Source organism: Chrysemys picta, chromosome 7 (assembly GCF_011386835.1).
Source record: "Chrysemys picta bellii isolate R12L10 chromosome 7, ASM1138683v2, whole genome shotgun sequence".
In the NCBI taxonomy this organism is placed as follows: Eukaryota; Metazoa; Chordata; order Testudines; family Emydidae; genus Chrysemys; species Chrysemys picta.
Genome location: NC_088797.1, coordinates 75,005,693 through 75,022,924, shown reverse-complemented (window position 1 = coordinate 75,022,924; position 17,232 = coordinate 75,005,693). Strand labels below are relative to the sequence as shown.

General features: G+C 44.4%; 1 long non-coding RNA gene across 1 annotated transcript; it reads left to right on the top strand.

Moving 5' to 3' along the window:
• Nucleotides 1–2,270: 2,270 nt before the first annotated feature.
• LOC135972728 (uncharacterized) lies at nt 2,271–3,759 on the top strand. Its single transcript, XR_010589215.1, has 2 exons — nt 2,271–2,389; nt 3,340–3,759. It is a non-coding gene; the product is annotated as an uncharacterized LOC135972728 (long non-coding RNA).
• Nucleotides 3,760–17,232: the final 13,473 nt, after the last annotated feature.

The following is a 17,232-nucleotide window of genomic DNA, read 5'->3' as shown; positions in this document are numbered from 1 at the left end:
GAATAAATATTTTGTGTTCTTTTCCTATACATTTCTGCTTCTAACTTACAATGCTACTTTGGGCATTTTGTATTTAATCTTTCTGTATCTGTTTATGTATAAAATTGGGTTAATCACACCTATCTGCCCCCAATAAAGTGTTTAGAGCTGAGGCTTTATTCATGAATGTTTAAGTATTTTGCAGTTCTTTAAAGAAAAGCATTACTGTTATTTATTAGTAAGTGGAGTGAATCCTCAAGCTTGGCTAAACACCCATCCCCACTGTGTTTTGTTGGGTGAGAAGAGTGCTACAGCCACTCATTTTCCCTCCTTGCTGCCTTCTTAGTTGGAATGTCCAATGTAGGGCAGCAAGATTTTTTGCATCTCTTTCTCCCCCTCAATTGTGTTGAAAATGGGTTTCTCTAACAAGGCAAATTGGAAAGACTCTCAACTCTGCTAGTTCAGGAGAACAAACAGACTCTCTTCCAAGTAGCTGGCAAGTTGTGAAACTAAACTGAAGTGCAAGAAGGTGCTATTAATATGGGGGTTCTCTCTCTATTCTTTGCAATATCCTACTGGAAGTTTGAAAAAAAAAAAATCTCTAATGAAGGTGTGACAAAGTTCCTCCTCTATCTTGGTGGGTCCTGCACTTATTGACAGTGTTTCTTGCCTCAGAGATTCACCATGTGAGTTGGGGAACAGCCTAGAAACCTTCCCCTCTGGAAGAACCCACAGTCCAGGTCAATTGGGAGGTTTGGGGGGGAGGGAACCCAGGCCCGCCCTATACTCTGGGTTCCAGCCCAGGGCCCTGTGGACTGCAGCTGTCTATAGTGCCTCCTGTAACAGCTGCATGACAGCTACAACTCCCTGGGCTACTTCCCCATGGCCTCCTCCAAACACCTTCCTTAGTCTCACCACAGGACCTTCCTCCTGGTGTCTGATAATGCTTGTGCTCCTCAGTCCTCCAGCAGCATACCCTCTCAGCTCCTTGCACTCACACCACAAACTGAAGTGAGCTCCTTTTTAAAGCCCAGGTGCCCTAATTAGCCTGCCTTAATTGATTCTAGCAGCTTCTGCTTAATTGACTCCAGGTGTTCTAATTAGCCTGCCTGCCTGCCTTAACTGGTTCTAGCAGGTTCCTGATAACTCTAGTGCAGCTCCTGCTCTGGTCACTCAGGGAACAGAAAACTACTCATCCAGTGACTAATATATTTGCCCTCTACCAGACTCCTGTACCCCACTGGTCTGGGTCTGTCACAAAGGGTTCTTTTGAGATCTGGTAAACACTGTATTTTGCTGTGTTTCTATTGCAGCTGCAGTCAACCTTACAGGCTTATGTTTGTCCTCCAATTTCACAAGGTTGCTACTTTGTCCATGTGACAGTCTGTACCCTCATGTTCATCCTTTTTTACAAAAGGTATGATAAATCTTGTACAAAATATGCCTTGTGAGGTATCATTTGAAAACGCATAATTTGCTGATCATTATTGTCGTTGCAAAATGTGTGTACCAACGTTGCATGTAAAGTTATAAAATTCTACTGTATAAGGCATGTTCCACATCTGGGGAAACAGTTTCAGACCAGTTCCCCAGAGACAAAAGGCTAGCCAATACCTCAGCCAGGTATCAACATAATCAAATAAACTATCAGCTAGTTAAGTGGTGATTCTTTGGCAGGAAGAAAGATTTGAGTAAAAAAATTTACATCTTGGCAAAGGAACAGACTTGATGTTGCCTGAACCCCAGCTTGAGATGGTTCTCAAAGATCAGGAAAAGATATAAAAATAGGGAACAGAGGCCCCCTAGCACTTCTCTTCCCTCATCTCTACTCACGGCATCAACAACATGGGAAAGAAAAAGGAAGCATCACTGAACAGGAGTTGTCCTGACTGAAGGAATCCAGCCAAACTGCTGTGAACATATGGTGAGATAAATCCTTTTGGTTTAAGTTCACATAGCCCTGGTCTACACTACAAGTTTAGGTCAAATTTAGCAGCGTTAGATCGATTTAACCCTGCACCCGTCCACACGACGAAGCCATTTTTGTCGACTTAAAGGGCTCTTAAAATCGATTTCTGTACTCCTCCCCAATGAGCGGATTAGCATTGAAATAGATCTTGCTAGGTCGAATTTGGGGTAGTATGGACACAATTCGATGGTGTTGGCCTCTGGGAGCTACCCCAGAGTGCTCCATTGTGTTCGCTGTGGACAGCACTCTCAACTCAGATGCACTGGCCAGGTAGACAGGAAAAGCCCCACAAACTTTTAAATTTCATTTCCTGTTTGGCCAGCGTGGCGAGCTCATCAGCACAGGTGACCAGCCAGAATCGCAAAAGAGCTCTGGAGCCAGTACCCTCCCAACCCACCCAAGGCGGGCTCCTGGACCTTGAAGGCGGAGAAGGGACCTCTGGTGAGTGTACCTTTGTAAATATAATACATGGTTTAAAAGCAAGCGTGTTTAATGACTAATTTGCCCTGAAGTTTTGGAATGCATTTGCAGCCAGTACAGCTACTGGAAAAGTCCGTTAACATGTATGGGGATGGAGCGGAAATCCTCCAGGGACATCTCAATGAAGCTCTCCTGTACTCCCAAAGTCTTTGCAAAAGGTTTCTGGGGAGGGCAGCCTTATTCCGTCCTCCATGGCAGGACACTTTACTACACCAGGCCAGTAGCATGTAGTCTGGAATCATTGCATAACAAAGCATAGCAGCGTATGGTCCCGGTGTTTGCTGGCATTCAAGCAACATTCGTTCTTTATCTCTCTGTGTTATCCTCAGGAGAGTGATATCATTCATGGTCTCCTGGTTGAAATAGGGGAATTTCATTAAGGGGACATTCGGAGATGGCTGTTCCTGCTGGGCTGTTTGCCTGTGCCTGAACAGAAATCATCCCTGCTGTTAGCCATGCGGTGGGGGGAGGGGTGAAGTGATCATCTCAGAGAATTGGGTGTGGGGGGTGGTGGTTTTGTTGCATTTGTTCTGCACATTAACCTGAAAACCGCAGCCCCTCCTTTTAAATGGCCAACCCATTTTAAATGGCCAACCCAATGGGTGATTAATATGGGAAATGAGGGCGCTGCTGTTTGAAACCATTCCCACATGTTATGAAGGTTAAAGAACCCAAAGGTTGTGGCTTACCATGTCTGCCTGCAAGCCGAATTCTGTTGCCTGCCGGCCCTGCGTGTGTGATCTCTCACACCAAACAGGCAGGCCCTCAATATAAGAGGCAAAATGCGACCTTGTAAAGAAAGCACACGTGCTATGTAATGTTAAAAGCTTGGTTCACCCTGAAAGAGTCTACCCATTGTTCTCTAAAATGTGTCTTTTTAAATACTACTCTCCCTTTTTTTCCTCCCGCAGCTGCAAATGTTTCAACGCTCCCCATATCATCTCCGTTCCAGAGGCTAGCGAAGATTAGAAGGCGAAAAAAACGCACTCGCAATTAAATGTTCTCTGAGCTCATGCAGTCCTCCCACCCTGAAAGAGCCCAGCAGAATATGTGGAGGCAGACACTGTCAGAGTGCAGGAAAGCACAAAATGAATGCGAGAACAGGTGGTGGGATCAAGATGATAGGTGGCATCAGCGTGATGAGAGGAGGCAGGAAGAAATGCTCAGGCTACTGGAGGATCAAGCTGATATTCTCCAGTGTATTGTTGAGGTGCAGGAAAGGCAGCAGGAGCAAAGACCGTCACTGGAGCCCCTGTGTAACCACCGCCCTCCTCCCCAAGTTCCCCCCATTTGTGTGACGAATTAATAAAGAATGCATGAATTTGAAACAATGACTTCATTGCCTCTGCAAGCTGTTATCAAAGGGGGGAGAGGAAGGCAGTTGGCTTACAGGGAAGTAGAGTGAACCAAGGGGGTGGGTTTTCATCAAGGAGAAACAAACAGAACTTTCACACTGTAGCCTGGCCAGTCATGAAACTGGTTTTCAAAGCTTCTCTGATGCGCAGCGCGCCGTGCTGTGCTCTTTTAACCACCCTGGTGTTTGGCTGCACGTAATCAGCGGCCAGGCGATTTGCCTCAACCTCCCACCCCGCCACAAACGTCTCCCCCTTACTCTCACAGATATTGTGGAGCACACAGCAAGCAGTAATAACTATGGGAATATTGGTTTCACCGAGGTCTAACCGAGTCAGTAAACTGCGCCAACGCGCTTTTAAACGTCCAAATGCACAGTCTACCACTATTCTGCACTTGCTCAGCCTATAGTTGAACAGCTCCTGACTACTGTCCAGGGTGCCTGTGTATGGCTTCATGAGCCATGGCATTAAGGGGTAGGCTAGGTCCCCAAGGATAACTATAGGCATGTCAACATCCCCAACGGTTATTTTCTGGTCTGGAAAGTAAGTCCCTTGCTGCAGCTGTTCACACAGACCAGAGTTCCTAAAGATGCGAGCGTCATGTACCTTTCCTGGCCATCCCACGTTGATGTTGGTGAAACATCCCTTGTGATCCACCAGTGCTTGCAGCACCATTAAAAGTACCCCTTTCGGTTTATGTACTGGCTGCCTTGGTGCTCCGGTCCCAAGATAGGGCTATGCGTTCCGTCTATCACCCCACCACAGTTAGGGAATCCCATTGCAGCAAAGCCATCCACTATGACCTGCACATTTCCCAGAGTCACTACCCTTGATAGCAGCAGCTCAGTGATCGTGTTGGCTACTTGGATCGTGTTGGCTACTTGATAGCAGCAGCCCCCACAGTAGATTTGCCCACTCCAAATTGATTCCTAACTGACCGGTAGCTGTCTAGTGTTGCAAGCTTCCAGAGGGCTATCTCCACTCACTTGTGAACTGTGAGGGCTGCTCTCATCTTGGTATTCTTGCGCTTCAGGGCAGGGGAAAGCAAGTCACAAAGTTCCATGAAAGTGTCCTTATGCATGCGAAAATTTTGCAGCCACTGGGAATCATCCCAGACCTGCAACACTATGCGATCCCGCCAGTCTGTCCTTGTTTCCCGGGCCCAGAATCGGCGTTCCACGGCATGAACCTGCCCCATTACCACCATGATGTCCAAATTGGCAGGGCCCATGCTTTGAGAGAAGTCTGTGTCCATGTCCTCATCACTCTCATCACCGCACTGCTGTCGCCTCCTCGCCTGCTGTTGAAGTTTCCAGTGCTGCATATACTGCAGGATAATGCGCGTGGTGTTTACAGTGCTCATAATTGCAGCGGTGATCTGAGCGGGCTCCATGCTTGCCATGGTATGGCGTCTGCGCAGAAAAAAGGCACGAAACGATTGTCTACCGTTGCTCTCACGGAGGGAGGGGCGACTGACGACGTGGCTTACAGGGAATTAAAATCAACAAAGGGGGCTGGTTATCATCAAGGAGAAACACAGACAACTGTCACACCAAAGCCTGGCCAGTTATGAAACTGGTTTTCAAAGCCTCTGTGATGCGCAACGCGCCTTGCTGTGCTCTTCTAATCGCAAACAGCCTAGTCAGCAAACAGCACCAGAGAGCTTTTAAACATCCAAAGGCACATTCTACAACCATTCTGCACTTGCTCAGCCTATAGTTGAACTGCTCCTTACTACTGTCCAGGCTTCATGAGCCATGGGAGCAAGGGTTAGGCTGGGGTAGGTGCGATGGCACGGTGCTGCCAGCTGGGAGAGCAGCCTTTTGTCACCGAATCTCCATTAGATGAAACTTAAAGAAGAGAATGACTGAGGTCGGCCAGGAGCCCCCATGTCTGCCCAGGCGCCCCCGACCAACCTCACCTAGGTCGGCCAGGAGCACCCACGAGACGACGATGACTGTTAACAGTCGTATTGAACCGTCTGCCGCCGGCAAGGCAAGAAGATGCTGATGTATAGCAATGCAGTACCGCGTCTGCCAGCAGCACCCAGAAGACATATGGTGACAGTGAGCTGAGCGGGCTCCATGCTTGCTGTGGTATGCCATCTGCACAGGTAACCCAGGAAAAAAGGCGAGAAATGATTGTTTGCTGTGGCTTTCATGGAGGGAGGGAGGAAAGGGGGCCTGATGACATGTACCCAGCACCACCTGCGACAATGTTTTTGCTCCATCAGGCATTGGGAGCTCAACCCAGAATTCCAATGGGCGGCGGAACTGCGGGAACTGTGGGATAGCTACCCACAGTGCAACGCTCCTAAAGTCGATGCTAGCCTCAGTACTATGGACGCACTCCGCTGACTTAATGCCTTAGTGGACACACACACAATTGACTGTATCAAATTGATTTCTAAAAAATCGACTTCTATTAAATCAACCTAATTTCATAGTGTAGACATACTCATAGTTAAGTTAGGTATTAGTTTGCGTTTTACCTTTTATTTCTTTGTAACCAATTCTGACTTTTATCCGTCATTACATGTAATCATTAAAAATCTTATATTTCTGTAGTTAATGAACTTGTTTTAGTATTTCATCTAAGCCAGTGTGTTTTGGATTGAAGTGTTTGGGAACCTTCACTTAAGATAATAGGGTTTGTGCATATAATTTTCTATTAATAAAGTGACAGACTTTCTATCAGCTTGTATTGTCCAGAAGGAAAGAAGTAGGCAGTACAAAACCCACATTTCTGGGGACAAGTCTGGGACTTGGAATTTGCTGGTGTCACTCTCAGGAGTAGCTGTCTAGAAGCACTCATGTAATTCAGCTAAGAGTATTTTGCATGCTACAGGCTGTGTGTGAACAGACCAGGAGTGGTTTCTCTCACAGCAAAGAAGTGTAAAAGGCACGCCAATTGGAGAGGTTAGGGGACACAGCTGTTCAACCATCTAGATTGTACCCTGGGGAATGTCACAGTCCACTTCCCTCCTCTTTTGCTCATTTTCTCCATGTGTTGTCCAACCACATGCAGGATGTTTGGGGCGTGGATAGTTTTTTGGTTACGTGGGTGTATGTTGCCCTACTGCAATCCCAGTAATAATAATGGATGGTCCCATTTCACTTGCTTCAGTGCATCTGTCATTCGTCAGTACTGCCAGCCCAAAAATTATGAGTCAGGCCCTAAAATAGCTTCAGTTTGGATTAAAAATCATGGGATTTAAAAATATAATACATTTGGGGTACTTTTTATATGCCTCATGATCTTTGAACCTGTAGGAATCACATTTTCAAGTCTTTTCCTGCAATCATCATGGCTAATTCTTGGGTAATCAGCTGACTTCAGAATCTGGAGCTTTAAAATCCCCCTCCAAAAAGTATGAGACGTGATAAAGTCAAGAGAGTTGTCAACACTGAGACTCCCCTCTCCCAGCCTCTCACATGTGAGCTTTAGAAACAATCAGATGATCTAGCACAATAGCTAGGGCCGGCTTTAAGCCAATTCAACCAATTCCCCTGAATCGGGCCTAAGAGGGCCCCGCACCCAAGCCCCAGTACAGTGTACAGTGCCCTGGGATAGTGGGGACTTGGGGGCTATTTAAAGTGCTGGGGCTCCAGCTGCCTCTGCTGCACCCCCTGCCCGCACCAGCCCCGCACCCCCTGCCCTGCCCGCAGTCAGCCCCTGTCTCCAGCCAGCCCTGCACCCCCTGCCCTGCCTCCAGCCCCGCACCCCCTGCCTGCACCAGCCCTGCACCCACTGCCCTGCCTGCAGCCAGCCCCGCAAGCCCTGCCCTGCCTGCAGCCAGCCCTGCGCCCCTGCCCATAGCCAGCCCCAGCCGCACCCCCTGCCCACAGCCAACCCTTGCCGCACCCTCTGCCCTGTCTCCAGCCAACCCCTGCCCGAAGCCAGCCAGGCCCCCCCCCACCCCTGCCCGCACCAGCCCTGCCAGCCCTGCCCTGCCTGCAGCCAGCCCCGCACCCTCTGCCCAGTCTCCAGCCAACCCCTGCTGCACCCCCCTGCCTGAAGCCAGCCAGTCCCGCACTCCTCTGTCTCCAGCCCTGCCAACCCCGCCACACACCCCTGCGACCCTGCCTGAAGCCAGCCAGCCTGCCCCACACCCGTCTCCAGCCAACCCCGCACCCCTTGCCCTGCCTGCAGCCAGACCCTACCTCCAGTCAGCCCCTGCCCTGCCTCCAGCCAGCCCCATGTCCACTGGTGCCCTGCAGTTCCCAGGGCAGTAACCCTGCACACCTGCTTCAATGAGGGGGGCAGGGAGCAGCTGGGACCCACACATGTGCACACCCCTAGGGAGTGGTGGGGACCCATACATGTGAAATGGAGCTCATTAATAACCGATCAACAGCATATATGACGCAATGTACATAATATATCATTTTATTATTTATATAGTTATGGAAAGTAAATAATACATGGAAGAAATGAAAGGCTTTTTTTTACATGTTTTTTTGTGTGTGTTAGTCATCCCTGCCAGGGCCCCGTCAAAAATGTTCGAATTGGGCCCCGCACTTCCTAAAGTCGGCCCTGACAATAGCTGTCTGTTCTTGGAACTTTTCTATTATAATAGACAGCAGGATCCTCCAATGGCTGCTAATGAGATGCAAGCTTTTGTTATTCCCATTCCATACTGCTCAAATTCTGTTTCCTTTCATCAAGAGCCCCCATCTTTGTTTCTGCAAAGCTTAATAAGTCTGGGGAATTACATATACCTATTAGCTTTAGACAGCTTCAAATCATTAAGTAATAAATTGAGTCTTAATTGGCCTCTGTGGTACTGTAGCAAAAGCTTTTGACAGGTCAATAAAATTGTACCAATGAAAAGCCCATAGTCCGGGACCAAAGCTAAGTACTTATGTACCAAGGAAATTGATGGCAGAGTGCTCTGCTTTTCTGAAAATGCAGAAGGCAGTGGGGTTACTAAACTTAACATAATCTTAAATTTGTATCTGAGTTTTGAGCTCTAATAATGTTGACTGAATTCTTAATTGGATGTTTTGTGGATGATGTGGAAATGCATCTCTAAACAGCCTTCACATGTTTTCAAACACCTTACCTTAGCATCTCCCTAGGGTTCAGAGAGACACTAGCAGGCAAAGAATACAATGGTTCTCATGTTACAAGCATTTATGAATAATAATTAATATTCAAAACACACTGTGAGGTGGCATTATTTGAATAGTACAGATAGAGATACTGAGACATCCACAGGTTAAGTGACTTGTCCAACTCCTACAATGAGTCAATGTCCGCTGGGAATAGAACCCCAAGCAGCCTGGCTCCCAGTGCCCTGCCTGACCACTTAGCCACATTCGATAAAAGATCTTGCTTTTGAAAACCCCTGTGCAGTGACATTTTCTTCAAAAGGTGAAACTCCTGCAACCACAAAACTGAAACCTTCCCATAAAATCTAGGTTTATGATTTGTCCTGTGCTCATTAAAGTGTTAATGTTGCTTTAAAAATATTTTTATAAGCTCTCTTTGTATATCTCTGCACTATGGTAAAAGGGCTCATCACTGCTCAGGCTCTTCAGCTCTGTCTAGTCAGTGATCTCAGCTCTGTCCTGAAAGGCTCACCCTGTCTGGAAGGAAAGTCATAATTCAGTCTCCCTATTAGTTTAGGTCTAAGCCTCTAAAGCATGGTGGCTGCCAGTAGTGATAAACTGTGCCAGTTATGCTTGGTGGCTTTATAATATTGAATGAAATGTCAGCTTCAAACTCATTTTATTTAGTATGTAGGCTGATCATGATCCATACTCCCAAAACTGCATATGGAATGCTTTCTTCTCTGATCCAGATCTCCTCTTACTGCAACATCCAACATAGTGCAATGGGAGGACAGCAGGTAAGGGGAACCGAAGGGACTGCAAAAGTGGGGGGCACAGCACGAGCCCACAATGCCACTCACTCAAACTTGCCATAGCTACCCTCCTGTCATGCTGCAGGGAAGACACTCTGCCATTACCCCACACAGCTCTGGTTGGGGGTCAAATGGGGTCCTGGGACCCCTGCCGCAGCACTGCACCCCTGCCAAGTTCACGTTCTCAGTGGGGGTCATGGGCCCCTCTGTTTAAAAAGAGTGTGTGTGAGGAGGAAACCAAGCAATTACCTTTCCTCTCCTGGCTCTGGCCCCCAGGGCTGGCTCCAGGCACCAGCCGAGCAGGCTGGTGCTTGGGGCGGCAGATTGTTCGAGGCGGCATTCCGCCCAATCCTAGGGCAGCATGGCCGCTTTTTTTGTTGTTGTTCCACCTCGGCCGCCCTGTAGGGGGCAGCAGCGCAGAGGACCGGAGTGCCCTGCAGCAAGTCCGGCAGGGCAGTCCTCGTCCTTCCCTCCCCACCGACTGGAGCAGAGCCCTCTCGGCAGGCGGCAGGAGGCGGCATGGCGGGAGGGGCCGCGTGGCAGCACCCCCGCTGTAGCCCTGGCCGCCCCCCTTCTCTCTCTCTCTCCCACCTGCTCCCTCCCCCTTCCGCCCTGCTAGCCGGTCCCCCTGCACCTGTGCCGCAGGGTTTTTTTTTTTTTTTTGCTTTGCCGTTCTGGTAGCCTCGGTTTTTTTTTTTTTTTTGCTTGGGGCAGCCAAAAAGCCAGAGCCGGCCCTGCTGGAACCTATGAGTAGGATTTGCCAGGAGTAAATTTCACACTTTCCCAAACTTTCTCATAAAGCCTCAGGCAGATTTTTTTCAATCACCAGCAATGATAATATGACAAACACCCTGCAAATCCATGAGCACTAAGACACATGCAGAAAATCTCTCATTATACCAAGTAGGATATGTAATTACCTTAGGAACTGCTCTAGGATTGGTGCTATGCAGTCAGAACTCAGGTTCCCTCTGACCATCTCCACCTGTCTTCCCCAGTTGCACAGCTGTATATTGAAGGGATATTTAATAATACTGCTTATTACTTATGGAGCTCTTCATGCAAGGATCTCAAAGCTCTTTACAGGGAAGGCTATGTAGCATTATCCTCATTTTACAGATGGCAAAACACAGGACACAGAGAGGCACTAGGACAGAAAAGAACCTAGGTCTTCCGACACCTAGCAAAGCATGAATGGGAGGGAGAGTTGGGGAAATGGGGGGACTTCTATAATGAGCACAGGCCTGAGCTGGGGAGCACAGCACAATGTGGATGGCAATGGCCAAGTGAACACAAGAACAGACAGCTGCTCAGAGTCTCAGATCAATCGTTCACCTTCTTTCCAAATCCCCAATATTAATTTCCTTGAAAACTATCTAATGGAATTCTGGCTGCCAGTGGATCAATGGTTAATGTGAACAATAAATGGGAAACCAGTCTTGTTCCCCTTGACAATGTAAACTCTCAGAATTAAACCCATGAACCCTTATAGTTCCTCAGTATGGTAGGAAATAGAAAAATCCAGGCAATGAATGTTTAAGGGAAGTGCAGAGCCACTTATACTGTGAACAAGAATCACCTGCCAAGACTGTCACATACTTCTTCAGCATTGTGGATGCAATGTTTCCAAATGGCCACTACCAAGAAAAGAATTGATTGTTACTCAGTTTGTTACTAGAAATGACCCCTATATCCAGTCACTCTGTCATCTTAATGGATTCAATACCTAAGCACCATGTGGTTTTCAAAGCTGTTGTAAGACGTTGGATATTTTACATTAATGCTTTTGCTAAAGGTTTGTTTAGTGGGGGGCTGAGGAGGAGAAAGGGGTGAACGTGGGAGGAATGTGTTTAAAAATTATAAACCTTCTGCTGTATAACAAGTTTGGAGAATGGCTTCAAAGGATTCCATTAAAAAATAGATATGGAGCCAGAACAAAAGTAAACAGAAGAAGCTGTTTAGTTATTGCAGAATAACCCAGTAGGAGCAATGCATCTAAGAGAACTTTAGCTTTGAGGCACAACATGGTGTTGATTAGTGCAAATAAAGCTCTAAGAGAAGCACCTTTCAGCAATTACAATCAGACATTGCCACTGGGGCTTCAAAAGCTTCATTAGCAAACCCTCTCCCAAAGCGAGCTAAAAATCTCAAAATTCAATTGCTCAAGAACTTTTTTGCATACTATTATTTGTGTATGGTTATTTTCTTTTAAATTAAAATTTAGGAATATAATTACACATATTCATAAAGAATAAAAAATCATAATGGCCCATCCCTGAATCCTGAAAATAAATGAAGCATGTGATATAGAATAAAAGGGTAAAAAAATCTTTCTGAATGTGAGGAGTTGCATTGATGTTTTACAATTATTTAAAAGAAACTGTAAAATCTGAAAAATGAAAGTTCATTTAGACATTGTTTAGGGGAATACTGGAGAAACACTCAGTAAAGAACATGAGATAATTCCATGTTTTTGTTAGGGCTGTCTGATTAATGGCAACTTTATCTTTCTTAGGCCCTGATCTTACAACAGTTAAGGATGTGTGTACATAACTTTACTTGTGAGTAGGCCCACTGAACTCTATGGGACTATTCATATGAGTAAAAGTGCACACGTACTAAAGGCTTGCATCCTGAGAGTTTCTTAAGGAATAAGGAACTGTTGTGAATGGCACTAGTATTAGACATGTTTGCACCCCAAGCAGAAGCACCCAGTAACTCCACCAAAACCATGTAGGCCAAAAACCTTTCTCCACTCCTGCTGTCACAGAGGTTGTTCAACTTAGAATTTCTAGTTAAAAAGAAGTGCTCAAGTATTTCCAGTTTTTTACTATCAATTGTTCATGACACGCTATCAAATTTTTAAAACATTTATTCCCATACCAATTTGTAAAAAAAGTTTTTTCGCTTTATTATGGAGCAACAACCAGCATGACTCTGCCTATTGCATTACTGAAGGGGTCTTCAATTATGTCAGCATATTTCTGGGAAGAGGGTTTGCTAACTTATGCTGCTTCTGTTGGCTGGCTTTGTGTAAACTGTTGGTTACTGTTTTTGATTTAACTTCTCAGTTATAAACCTGAGAGTTTTAAGATAAATACAACAGAGGGTCCTGTGGCACCTTTAAGACTAACAGAAGTATTGGGAGCATAAGCTTTTGTGGGTAAGAACCTCACTTCTTCAGATGCAAGACTGAAGCAAGACTTGCATCTGAAGAAGTGAGGTTCTTACCCACGAAAGCTTATGCTCCCAATACTTAAAGGTGCCACAGGACCCTCTGTTGCTTTTTACAGATTCAGACTAACATGGTTACATCTCTGATACTTAAGATAAATAGTTACTTGGAAGGTGGAGGACATTCCCCATCAGACTAGAGTTATTTTAGAAGAAGTCAAATTTTGAACTTAAGTTACTTAACAAGATAAAGATTGCCAAAGTCAAAATGTAAGTGTGTGACACGCCTTTAATCTCAGTAGCATGCACATCACAAAATGCTGCAATCTACATTTGTGCTTTTGGAGCTTAATCCTTAATGACAAATAGTGACTAAAACTTGACAGAAGGACCAGCACAAGAGTTGCATGAACTTTGGTTTCTTTTTTTTAATGTATGGCACATCTAAAAAAATATTGTTTTCCTTCATGACATTGTCTTCACAGAACCATGTTGTGAGAGTTGCATGCCTGGCCACAGAGCTATTTAAAGCAGTAAGACCATCAGGAGTAGGAATGTGTGTGTGTGTGTGTACTTTGCACCTCACATTTCATGCACCAAAGGTGTGTGTATGCCCTTCTTCTCTTCTGAGTAGTTCTGCATTTGCATTTTTAAAATAGTTAGAGTCTCTAGTCAGTTGTAGTGTAGCTGGTTTTAGCAGTTATTCAGGTTAAAATTGCTATTGTTCTCACAGTGCTTTTGGGGTAGGCCAGTGTTTCTCAACAACCGGCCTGTGGACCGGTGCCGGTCCCTGAGATCTCCTTGACACAGTTTAGGAAGGCAGCAAGCTGGGTTCCTGGTATCAAAAAGGTTGAGAAACACTGGGCAAGGCTACTGCAGTAGACTTGAGTAACCAGATGGAATGTCCTATTTTAGGGATATACATTCTTGACTTTTCTACTCTAAATGGATTAATGACTAGAGTCATGACTGCTACAGTGTGGCTCTGCATAGGAAACACATTTTCAGAACAACAGTTGCTTGATAAGTTACCTAATTTTTATAGTAATCCACTTAAGGGGGAAGGAATTTTTCAGATTTGTTATCTTCATTTTCCACTGCAAACATAATGTACTTTTAACAACGGTGTTTTCAGCTGGAATGGTACAGTCCGCAAATTCAGGATGGAGAACAGTTCAGTAACTTTCTTTTGGGGACTAGATAAAGATACCGTGAACAAACACCACATTTAAATCTAGCCACAGATATGAGTCTAGCTACTGGCTGAAAAATGACCACACATTTGAGCAGCAAATAGCTCACACTCCATCATCATTGTTAAATTTGCATGAGAGTCACATTGTAAGCAGTAAAGTGCCTGGACTGATTTTTGTTGGGGATCTTCTGATAACCAGGAAATCCAGATCTCCTGTAGAAATTAGCCTTTAGAAAAGAAGGTAAATTCTAGGAAGTCAGATATTTTATTACCTGTATGACAAAGTCAGGACTGAAGGATCCAATGTAATCAAACATATGGATAATAAAAGTAACTAATTTATGAAACTCACTGTATTTCCTTAATTAACTCAAATACTAGAGATAATTAAAGGAATATTGGCCCAGATCCTCAAAAGTATTTAGGCTCCTTACTTGATTTCATTGGAATCAATAAAAATTAGGAACTTAAATATCTGAGCCATTATGCCTTTATACTGGATGGCAAAACTTGATAACTATAAAACTAGTAACCCAAAGCAAACAAAAGACATTGGGGTGAACTCCTGAGCTCACTAAATCACTAGGAGTTTGGCCTTTGACTTTACTGTGGTAAGGAATGCCTACTGAACTTGACTGTATATTTCAAAATTGCTTAGATCCTAAAGTGACTCCACTCTAGGGACACTCAACTTTACTAAACATAAGAAGGGGATGTGTTGGCTACACAATGGAAACAATGAATATACAAATATGTCTGTTAGACTAAAAATTAAAGTTGTAGTGAAAAAAACACGGAGTTAGGATTGGGTATTTGTCATACCGTAGAAATGGCTTGCTTTCACTAAGAACCTGTCAGTTGCTGCTCAGTATAATTTGGTTTCAGAGTAGCAGCCATGTTAGTCTGTATCCGCAAAAAGAACAGGAGTACTTGTGGCACCTTAGAGACTAACTAGTCTCTAAGGTGCCACAAGTACTCTAGTATAATTTGGTTCTTTCTAAACTGATGGTATGAACTGCAGGGTGATAAGTATGTGTACAATCAATATATTCTCACCCTAATGTATATACACACTCCAGGGCCCTTAGTACAGGGAGAATGTTGGCTGTTGTAGCAACACAGTGTAGAATGTAATGACAGCAGAATGTGTGACATTAGGGTGGCAGATGACAAAGGAAAGGTTTCTGCTGTGATCTATTTGGGTTTTGTTGAGGGATGGCAGTCAACTTTCTGAGTGAGCTGGTTGAGAAACGTAAGAGTGTGTGAGGATTTGAGACTGCATCTGGTGTGTATGAATGCCTAAACTATAGTGTCCCACCTGCATTAAGTTAGGGATTTGTGAGGGATTTGTCCTTCAGTTTCTGATTTCATTATGTTCCAGCTGGGTTGTCTGAAAGGAGAAATATTGGCTAATACAATTAGCACAAACCCCAGCTCTTAAGAAAAGTGCCATGGATTCTTTAATATTTATACAGACAAGACAGGTCTTTGGTTTTTATTCTAAAGATCTATCCAGAGTAAACAGCATGGAATTCAAATGAACTACCTATGAAGAATTAAGGCCTTAATAGCATTTGAATCTGTTCTTCAACCTGTAGTTTAGATCTCTAAACCAGCCTCTCCAGGGCTATTTGGTATATTTACAAACTTAGTGTTAGGCTTACTGCTGTAGTGTGTTTGCAGTTCCCATTTGGCGATGTGCCTTGCTTTAAATGAGAAAGAATATTTAACTTACTTTAGATTGTATTCATAGTGTAATTACATGTAACAAACAAATTGAGAAATAAATATTTTTATTTATTTTTATATTTTAATTTAAAATGGAATTTCTATGCTGGAGTTCAGGAAACTCTGTCAATCATTGTAGTAGAAATAGGAATATAAAAACAATAAAGTGTCTTAGAAAATAAAATATCTATCTTTCAGGAGGGGAAGTTATTAATGAGATTGTCCTTCTCAGAGTAGTCTGAATCCAGACTACCTCTAATGAGAATATTCTTTGAAGAAAGAAGCATATGGAGAAGTCATGCTGTGTTAAAAAAAGAGTTGTGTGAGGCAATTAACTACTGGAACTGCAATGGTGACACAAGTAGTTGTCAATCTGGCAGGTAGAACTGATATACAAGAAAGCAAGTAAGGATAGTTGTGAGGAATTATAGTATCTTATATTCTATGATGGATATTCATTTTGAGTCTGCTTTTATAGTTAAAGGAGGTGCCATCAACAGACTACTGGAATAATGCCAGCTACCAAGTGGCACTTCTTCCCATAGTCAATGAATAGTATACAGTGAAACAAAGAGCTGAATTATGCCTTCCCTTACACAAACGCAGCTCCCAGTGAAGTCGATGGGAGCTATGGTGCATATCCAAAGACAGAATTTGAACCTAGTTTGGTCAACCAATGGAACTGAATTGGGGACGTACAGGGAAAATAAATGGATAACTGTTCATTAGAAAGAACATCTAGAAGTTACAACTAGAAACCCCTTCTCCCCCAGCCCCCGGGATAATTGGTCTTAAGAAAAATAAATCTTTTGGGCTGAATATCTTCCACTTCTAGCCTACACAGCATGCAATTACAAATGTTAGACTGTTATCTCTAACAATAGCTATTTGGCATGGCTGCCATAGAACCATAGGACTGAAAGGGACCTTGAGATTATCCAGAGTAGACGGTCCCTGACACGTGTTTGTCTAATCTGCTCTTAAAAATCTCCAGTGAGGAGATTCCACAACCTAGGCAATTCATTCCAGTGCTTAATCACCCTGACAGTTAAGAAGATTTTCCTTATGTCCAATCCAAACTGCCCTTGCTGCAATTTAAGTCCATTGCTTCTTGGCCTATCCTCAGAGGTTAAATCAGCAGTCATATGCTGCTGATTTTTTTAATGTCTATGGGCAAAATTCATCCTCAGTGTAACCTCATTTATTGCAGTATAGAGTTGAAACTGGGTGACTTCAAAGGACTTACACCACTTGTGAACTGCCTCCATAGCTTCTGACACTTGGGATTTTTGTGTGCTATCGTTCTGCACATGGAACCTCTATTCAAGTCAGCTGGAGCTTTATGTAGAAATCAAAGCAAGATAAGTATGTATCCTATTCAGTGGGCAAGTAGGATGTCTGATGAAGTAGGTCAATGGTTACACAGATTTTGAGTCATAAGAAAATAGTCCAGAAGGCTTCACAGGAGTTCATTAGAAAGCAT